Raw genomic sequence first — 9,668 nt, forward strand, 5'->3', positions numbered from 1 at the left:
CCTCTCTCTGACCTGGTCCCTCCGAGATGACTTAACTGACCCATTCCGGGCCCTCCCAGAGGGAAGCTAGATAGATGCTGCTTCAGTGGCCATGACTTCACCGGGGGTCAGCAGAAGTCTAGGTCACTGCAGATGGTTCAGTCTCTGGTCCTTGCCAACCTTCCCCCTCCCCCATCTAGTGCCCATGACTGGGGCTTTTTGTGTCATCCTGAAGTTGGCACTCTCTCGTTTCCTGACAATAATGCTGGCTGTTGTTCTGAGCAAATGGAACAAATGACCGATGTGAACCTAATGCAATCTGCAAACTGGAAACATCTGCAGGGAGGCAAGGGCAGCTTGCTGGCTGGGAAGGGCTGCAAGATGCTGCCAAAGGTCCACAGAGTGGGAGGCTGCTCCAGAAACCTACAGACAGGCAAGGGAGCTGTGCGTAGGTCCTTCTGGGAGAAGGAAAGTCAGTGTTCTTTAAGGGCATGGCCCCTGGAAGGTCAACCACACACTCCAATGGATGGACACACACCCGTGAATATACAGATAGCAGACTAGACTCAATGGGTTATAAAAAGGATTTTTTAAAGGCTATGACGTTAGGAGGGGGTGGGGTGGGAGTAGACTTGGGAGGAGTTAAGGGGAGAAGTAGGGAATGAATGTGATCAAAATACATTGTGTGTGTAATTCTCAAAAGATTAATAAAAACCATCTTAAAGAGTTACCTCACAACCTTTGTTTCTTCTCACTTACAGAAGATGAACTCCTCGTCATGTTTTGATCAAGTCAAAGGAGCTATGAAGTCCCTCTCCTAAATACCATTTAGACGTTAGATGTGGTAAAGCTGAAGTGGCTCTTATTTCACAGACGACGGCAAAGACCCAAAGAGGAGGCAGGTGCAGTGAGAAACAAGCAGTCTATGCTGGTACTGAGCAACTGCCCTACCCACAGTGAGTCTGTGAGGGGATGGGTAGGAGGGACACACACACACACACACACACACACACACACACACACACACACAAATCCTGTATCACCTTCCTAAAAGTTATTACAAAGCAGTCATTCCTTCCTTAAAGCCAAGAGCCTAAGGATAGTTCTATGCAGTAACACAGTAGGCTCTTTGTAACTCCCAGCTCTCTGGGCCTGGCACAGTGCGTCCCTAACCATCCCATTTTTTTTTTTTTAATGGTCTGTTGCTAACTTTCCCTTGATTCTTGGTACATGGAGCCTATCATTCACTCGGTAACATCTGCTTTCACAGGTAAGGACATTGACATTGACATCACATCAAGTTAAGTAGCTTCTCCTTGGTGGCTTGGCTAGCAGCTGCATCTGTCAGCCAACCTGAGGCACTCACATCTCTGAACACTGTGCCTGTCTGCCCGGAGCAGATCATGTAATCCAACTTTGAGAGCTAGATTTTCTTCAGTTCTACAGTAACTAAGGTTGAACATCAAAAGTCTGGATTCAACAGAAAGATAGCCTAGAGCTAGCTCTTCGACTGCAGAGATCATCTCAAAAACCAAACCTATTTCTCGACACGGACCCTGACCTGGGGAGTTACTGTGGAGGGACACAGATGAGCTTGTACTGCCTTACTTCACAGGGATTGCTCAGACCAGGACTGCCACCTGCTAAGAACTGACTGGCATTCCCTTGGGCCTTGGCAATGAAGTTATAGTTTCTAAACTATTCTCTGCCAGGCCTCAGCCTGCATGTGTAATGAGAAAGAAGGTAGAGGGTGAGGCTCCATGATTCCTGATAGGAGCTGGAGACCAGTCTCAAGAGAACACTAAGGAGGAGGGCCCTGCCGGCAGGTCACCAACCCTTGTACTAGAGGCCACAGGCATGCAGTATTGTAGGCAGCCATTGGGTGCCAAATGCACTTCAGGGTCTCCACTATGTACGGAGGTCTCAAAGGCATCAACAGAAACTATGAGGTCTCCAAGTAGTGTCTTATGGCTGCGGCAGCCCCCCAGGAGCCAAAGTGATCTCAGCTCATCTCCTTTGCATTGTAAATGGTGGACAGAATGGGGCTTTGCTATGACTCATCAGTCACACAGTTTGAGAGTGCTGGTGGTGCACCTGGCCAGACATACGCCCCCGGAACTCAGTGACACTAGAGGGACAGGTGCCCTCACAGACCACAGAAGGCAGCCCAGCCTGGTCCCAGATAGGGGAGCTCCCTGAAGGACAGACCAGTTGACAACACTGAGGTATTCTTATATTTGTCTGGATGCCACAGACTGGGTCACAGGATTCCTAAGTGGCTGCTCTGGCTATCTCCCCTCTCTGAGACCAAGACCTAGACCTGGAGAGCTGGGACTCCTCCACACTGCCCTGTCATGAGCCCAGTGGGGTTTGTGTTCAGCCTGACAGAGTCAGCACCTTGGATTCCCTCCTCAGCTTTTGTCATTGCCCATACAGAGACAGCTCTCACCTCCCACAGCCTGGCAGGCTGTGCCAGAATTGGTCTACCAAAGAAGCAGAGGACATAAGCCAAAAGGAAGTCACAAAGATCAGCTTAAAAATAGCTCTCTCATGTCAATCATGAGGAGCAGCTTGCAGAGAAGCCAAGTTCTGAGGGGGATATAGCCCACGGTAATGTCAGAAGGGCTCTACAGCAAATCAGCCAAGGTTGGGTTTGCAGCCCCTACCTTCTTATCAGCCTGGGCAAGCCACAGCCTGAACCCTCTGCACTCCTCAGATACTTCCGCCCAGCTAGCATCTGTTTCCTTTCCTATATTTAAAGCCAGGTTAGTGAGCTTTCAATGCATTTTTCTGCCAGGGTTGAGCAGAGCCTTTCACAGAACACATGGACCACACAGTAGCCTATTGCTGCTCACCTTCTCTGCTGAGTATGCGGGGCCCAATCATCCTGAGACAGTTTCCATCTCCGATATTTTGTGATGCATGCAAGAGGCAGAGCTGGAGGGCGGGCGGGCAAGCAGCTGGGCAATGGACCCAGATGCTGTCCTACTGTGGGCAGTGTGTGATACCTTTGGCTATGGTTTGAATGTGAACTATCCCCCACAAGCTTTTACTCAGCCTGCTTTCCCAGCCTGTGATGTTAACTTTAAGGCTAAGGGAAGAGGGGAACCTGTTCAGCTTCAGTAAATGTCAGTGTGGCCGGGCCTTTGACGGTGACACCTGCCCCAGGTTCCACATAGCCACTGTTTCATATGAAGAGCATTGCTGCTGCCACAACTTCCCTGCCACAGTGGCCTGAAACCATGAGCCAGACTGTTAGTTCCTCCCTCAAGTTCTTCTCTCAGGTAGGAATTTCATTGCAACAATGAGAAAAGTAACAAATGCATTTGTCCAATACCAGGAGAGGCAAAGGGGCCCTGCAGGGCACCAGAGCTGCAGATGCCATCATCTACTGCACAATTATAAGGGCTCCCGGTGCAGCCTCCTCACGGCCAGGCCCTCGGGACTCTAGGCTATTCCTGCCATCATTCCCACTCCACTAAATAGAGCTGTTTAGAGGAAGACCACCATAGTTCTCCAGTTCTACGGTCCAGGTTATTCACGTCATTGTGGCCCTATCTCAGCACACAAAGTGCTTGCTGGGAATTGTCACCAGAACCTTCTAGAAAGGTCTCCCCTTGTGGTGGGAAATAACATGAGTAACCTAAGAGCCCACATTCCTTGTCTTTGGCCCTCAGTTCTCAGACATCACTAAGAAATGTGCCCTATGGGTAACATTGCAGGGTGACTTGCCTGGACCCAGCAGCTGTCACTGGAGTAAAGCAGAAAGGACTCCTACTAGCAGCTGCCTGCTCTCATCACCACATACCCAGGCTGCCTGTTCCAGCCAAGACACAGAGGCTGGGCTTTCACACTGTCTTCTTCGCCCTAAACATAGAAACCTCCTAACTTGTTAATGTTTTATGTTCTGGGAATTGGCCCTGAGTTGAGCATTGCTGAATTTCAGCCCATGAAAACACAGGCTAGAGTCACACTGGGGATTCAAAAGCCCAGCTCTGCCCTTCTGCAGCCGTGTGATCTTAAATGAGATGACTAACTATTGTGAGCCCATTTCCATAATTGTCAAATAAGACTCATAGAAATGGCTAATAAAAGCCACTTCAAAGGGGTGTGAGAAAAGTCATGAAGATGACATTTATGAACACCCAGCTCCTTGCCACCAGATCCTCTGATGTTTTCCAGGGCGGTGTGGATTCTCTGGTTTGTGTCTAAAGTATACACCATATACTTTAGAGTTGCTTATTAAAATCATTGTTCTTCTGAGCTCAGCAGGTAACAACACTCACAGTCAAGCCTGACAACTGGAGTTTAGTCCCCAGAATCCACATAGCAGGAGAGAATTGACTCCTTCAGGTTGTCCTCTGACCTCCACACATGTGCTTTGGCACAAGCAGGCCTGCATATATTCAGTTATAAATAGACAAACGTTAAAAACAACAACAACCAAAATCATTCCTCCTAATAGTCTCCCTAACTACTCCCCTGCAAGAACAGCAAGTATCAGTTGAACACTTGCTATGCTATGCAGACTGACCCTTCACATGCCTCAATGTATTTCCTATGAGGCAGATTTTTTTTTTTGAGGCAGGTGTTATGAAGGCCATAATACCTATGTAGTGTAGACAAGTGGGCTTAGCTAAATGGCTTTCCCAAGATATGTATATCGTCAATGGTAGAGTCAGGCCTCAGAACCTTCACTCTAAACCTCTTGGCTGGCCTGTGTTACAGTCGGGCTTGTAGGTACCACTGATGAGAGAATTTTCTTTTTTTTTTTTAACTCTACCCAGAAGTGGTTCTGTTTGTTTTTTGTTGTTTTTTATCAAATCACACTAAACTGATCATTTGCTGATGACAGTACAGATGATTTGGCACCTTCCAATCTTGTGTCAAACTCTAAATGCACCTAAGCCAGAGGGTCTTTTTTTTTTTTCATTTCCCCTCTACTACCTGTTTTGACTAAATAATTCTTTTTTGTGAGGGTAGATGTCTACCATGTGATACTGGGTTACTGGATGTTACCATCACCCTTGGCTTCTACCCGAAAATATCAGCAGCAGTCACTGTTCCCCATCAATATGTCTTCAGATATTGCCAAATATTTCAGGGTGGGGTACAAAATCACTACTGTTTGGGAAGTGCTGTTCTGAGCACAAAGTCTGAAATTGACAGAGGTTACGCTGTTTTCTCAAGATCACAAAGGCTGGCAGAGCTGAATCTGAACCAAGGCCTAAATGTTTACTCTGGAACCATGCTTTCAGTTCCTAAATAAAGAAAACTCAGACATGAGACTGCAATGTATTTGCCAAAAACCAGTAGTATCAATGCACTGGGATCCCCTCCCCCAGCACTGTTCAAATTCACAAACTCTAGCTAAGGCTTACCAAACCATGGTCTAAGTATAAGCCATTGACAAGGAAATCATCTGCGGAGTTTGAGTGAGGCCATCCTGCCAAGCCTAAGTTTAAGTTGTGGTTTACAACCTTGTGTCCCTTGGGTGTGCCACAAGATCTGGCCTGAGCATCCATCCATCCTGCTGTTTTTTTCTAGAATCACTATGAAGGTTTTTGGGAAACAATGACCATTCTTAACTTTCACATATTCAGCCACTGTTTAAAAACAGACAGACAGACAGACAAATACCAAAGCTGGAGCCATCACTCTGACTTCTGCCCTAGTTTCATCTCCTTTTTGGTTTCAGACTGTTTATGAAACGCTGACATGAAATGGACTTTTGGCGGAGAAAGAATCTAGATGAGGTGCCACCTTATAACCCAGTTGTTCTGCCTTGTTTTGCCAAATGCTAGGACTACAGGCATGTGCCACCATGCCCAAGCTAATTCAGGCCTAATGTGCAAATTACACCACTGCTCGAGACACAGAGAGATGTGTAATTGAAGAGACCACTAGGCACATAATTATCAAGTTACAGGAGCAATTCAAGGCAGAATGAGGCTATCCCAAGCCTAGGTTTCTTTCATTGCTGTTTTTTGGGGATTTTGGGGGGTGGTGGGGTTTCTCTGCTTCCTCCACTGGTTTGGTGACTTTTCTTCAGTGGGCCCTGTTACACACAGGTAGATTCACGTACTGCATACCCATTAGCAAGCCAGAACTCCTTCCATTCCATCTTCAAATATCAAGGCAAAAATTGGCAACAAATGCAAGCAAATTCTCCAGGAAACCACTAAGTTGTTTCAAAGATGGGATCATTGCTGGAACCAGCATGCTTCCCTCTATGTGAGAAACAGCAGCCAAGAACAGGTGTCTAAAGTCTGAAGGCCTTGACCACCTTTAACAATTGTGTAGTTGTCAACCAGGGAGCCACCACCTCAGTATTCCCGAAGAGCCCCTCTGTACACACACCACCTGACTCCTCACCACGAAGAGTTATGATGATGACATCAAGTGATGATCTCTTAAACAGATCAAATAGTGACAAGAGAGAGCCTATGATCCAAGACTTTGAAAGGCTGGGATTTCTAAGTATGTTAGGGCTCAATGATTTCTCAATTACACGAACAGTAGAAAAGAGAAAGATTTGTGCTCATGACAGGGGCACTGCCTCAGCAGGGCTTGTCCATGAAGCTACAAGGCTGTTTCCATGAAATCCTTTTGTTTTGCAGATAAGAGTGTTTTCAAACTGCAGGTATCAAACCATTACTGATTGTGAAGTCAACCCAGCGGATCATGACCATGGTGTATTTTTAGCTGAAGTGGAAGAAAGAGGTACGTCAGGCTTTACTGCACCTGGTAACCGTGCTACTGTTTGGACTGTATGATTGTTAGTGGGTGTCAGTCTAAAATGAATTCTTTTTGTTTTAAACTTCTGCTGGAGTGCAACACACTGCACAGAAAGCACACACTCTGGTAAATTGTGACATATGAGCATACCCGTGTAAACATTACAATCATCGAAACAAACGTGCCCATGTCTCCCCAGAGTCCTCTTCTATCCCCCTCATAATTCCTCCCTCCCTCTCTTCACTCGGCTCTCTAACTACAGATCCATGGTCTGTCACTGTAGATTAGTTTAGACTTTCTGGAAATATGTAAATGGAGCGACAGTGTAAATAAGTACTAGATTCTCTCAGCATGGTTTTGAGACTCACCCAGGCTGTCACGTGTATCCATAGCTGGCTGTTGTTGCAGCTCTTCCGTTGCACACAGACCACAGTCAGCTTATGCATGCCTCTGTCGATGGACATCTGGGGTGTCTCCACATTGGAGACATTACAAATGGAGTTGTCCTAAGCATTCAAGTACAAGTCTTTCTCCTCGGGCAAATACATGGTTACAAAATAACTGGTCATATAGTGGGTGTCTGTATAACTCCTTATGAAGTTCCCAATCTTACAGTAGAATGATTGTAGCATTTTACATTCCCACAAGTCATCAATGACACCAGTAATGAGTCAGAGTCCCATTTCCTGGAAATAGACTCTCATCGATGCTTGAAATGGCCTGATACATGGTTTCATTTGAGCCCTTCTTGTGGGCATGTGATAAAATCTCATTTAATTTGTGTGTACAGTCATGCACCAATTAATGAAGGAAATTTGTTAGGCAATTTTTCTCATAGCATGACTATCATACAGAGTGTACCTGCACACAAACCTGAATCATTCCACGTGGCCTATGAATAGAATCAAGATAGACAGGAAACCAGATATATGAGGTTGCTAACAGTGCTGCATGGCACACTGTTCTATAGGAGATATATTTTTAGAAATAGAAGTATATCTTAAAATAATGACAAAATGTATAGTATAGTAAACACTTAAGCCAGTCAAAGCCATTTATCATCATTATCAACAATCATATACCGGATGAGATTATATGTGCTACACTTTTATAGAGCAGTCTGCAAACACATGAGTGATGAGCTTAGCATGGCATCACTAGTCCGAAGGTTTCAGTTTCATTATAATTTTCTCTTAGTTGCTACATGGATATTTAACTCATGGCCCTGAGCATGCTAAGCATATTTCTGCCACTGAGCTGCATTCTTAGATCAACTCCATTATAATCTTACAGGGTCACCATTGTATCTGCCAGTCTACCATTGAGCAACATGTCGTTACACAGTGCTGACTGCACTTAATGACCAGTAAGATTTCACGTCTTTTCATGAAATCATCTGACATTTGAATATTTTCCTTGACAAAGTAATTGTTAAATTTCCCACCAATTTTAAAAAGAAGGACATCCCCTCTACAAACTCATGAACTCACAGCATCTGTGGTTGCCCACACAAGATCAAGCCAGGTAGCATTCCAGTGTGGAATTCTACCTACATCTAGCTGATGGCTTCTAGGAGAGGAAAAGCCAGATTTCTTTAAGGTTGGAGCCCATGCTAGGTTGGCCATGCTTGCTGGTAGTTGTACCCCACACACTTGAATATACAGACACTATAAATAGGATTCAGTGGATTATAAAAAGTAAGATTACATGAAATCGGGAATGGTAGCTGGGCGTTGGTGGCACACGCCTTTAATCCCAGCCCTCGGGAGGCAGAGGCAGGCAGATCTCTGTGAGTTCGAGACCAGCCTGGTCTATAAGAGCTGGTTCCAGGACAGCCTCCAAAGCCACAGAGAAACCCGCTCCCCCCCCAAAAAAAATTGGGAATGTTGGGAATGATGTGGAAGGGTAAAATTTTATTGAAGTTGGGAGTGTGAGTAATGAATGGGCTCAAAATAAATTGTATGTACATATGAAATTCTCAAAACAAAATCTTAAAAAAACAAAAAAAAAACCAATAATAAACTCTCATGTTTTTAAAAATAGAAAGCTGCAAATTAACAATATTCTGTAGGGGAACATTTTATAAATGAATTGCATAAACTTATCCCCTTTGAATTTGTGCCCACATGGAGAGGGGAAATTCCTTTTGCATTTTGTGTCTAATAACCACTTAATTGGGCAAAGAAAAATGAAATTAGGCAAAGAAAAATATCTTACACAACATGAACCCAGGGTCATTCAAGATTTTAATGGAGTTAAGTTGTTTTTTCTACATATTTTAGATACAAATCCTTGTCAGATAAATATGTGACTTGCAAATATTTTTTCTCAGTCTGTGCTAACGCTTTTTTTTTTTTATAGTACCTTTGGGAAGAAAATGGATTTCATTTTGGGCAGCATTTGCTGTGACAGTTATTGCTTACTTAACACTTGATGTTAAAGAATATCTGTCAAAGCCATGGCCACTAAGATGTCTCCTGTGTTTTCTCCTAGAACTTTCATGGTCTAAACCTGGCATTTACGTCTATGTCCACTTCAAGTTAGTTTTTATAGATGCTGCAAGGTAAGAGTTGAGCCTCAGTTCATTGCATTAAGCACTGTTGGTTGAAAAATGTGTCCACTGTCCACTCAGTTGCTTTGGCACTGTTCTTGAAAAACAGTTGGTTGCAAGTATGGGGCCATTTCTATGTGTGTTCTGAACACGATTCCACCTGTCTATTTGTCTTCGCACCAATACCACATTTTGATTGCCATAGTTTCTTTTAAATTCTTCATTCCTTAGGGCAGTTTCAACTTCATAGCAAACCCGAATGGACTATACAGAGAGAGCACAGTGATTTCCTGCGCCCTCCTCATACAGTCTCCTTTTATCCAGCTTTCTTGCCAGACTGGCACATCCCAACAATGGCATGTTGCTGGGGACAGCACCATCACCCAAAGTTCATGGGCAG

Source organism: Cricetulus griseus (genome assembly GCF_003668045.3).
Source record: "Cricetulus griseus strain 17A/GY chromosome 1 unlocalized genomic scaffold, alternate assembly CriGri-PICRH-1.0 chr1_0, whole genome shotgun sequence".
NCBI lineage: Eukaryota > Metazoa > Chordata > Mammalia > Rodentia > Cricetidae > Cricetulus > Cricetulus griseus.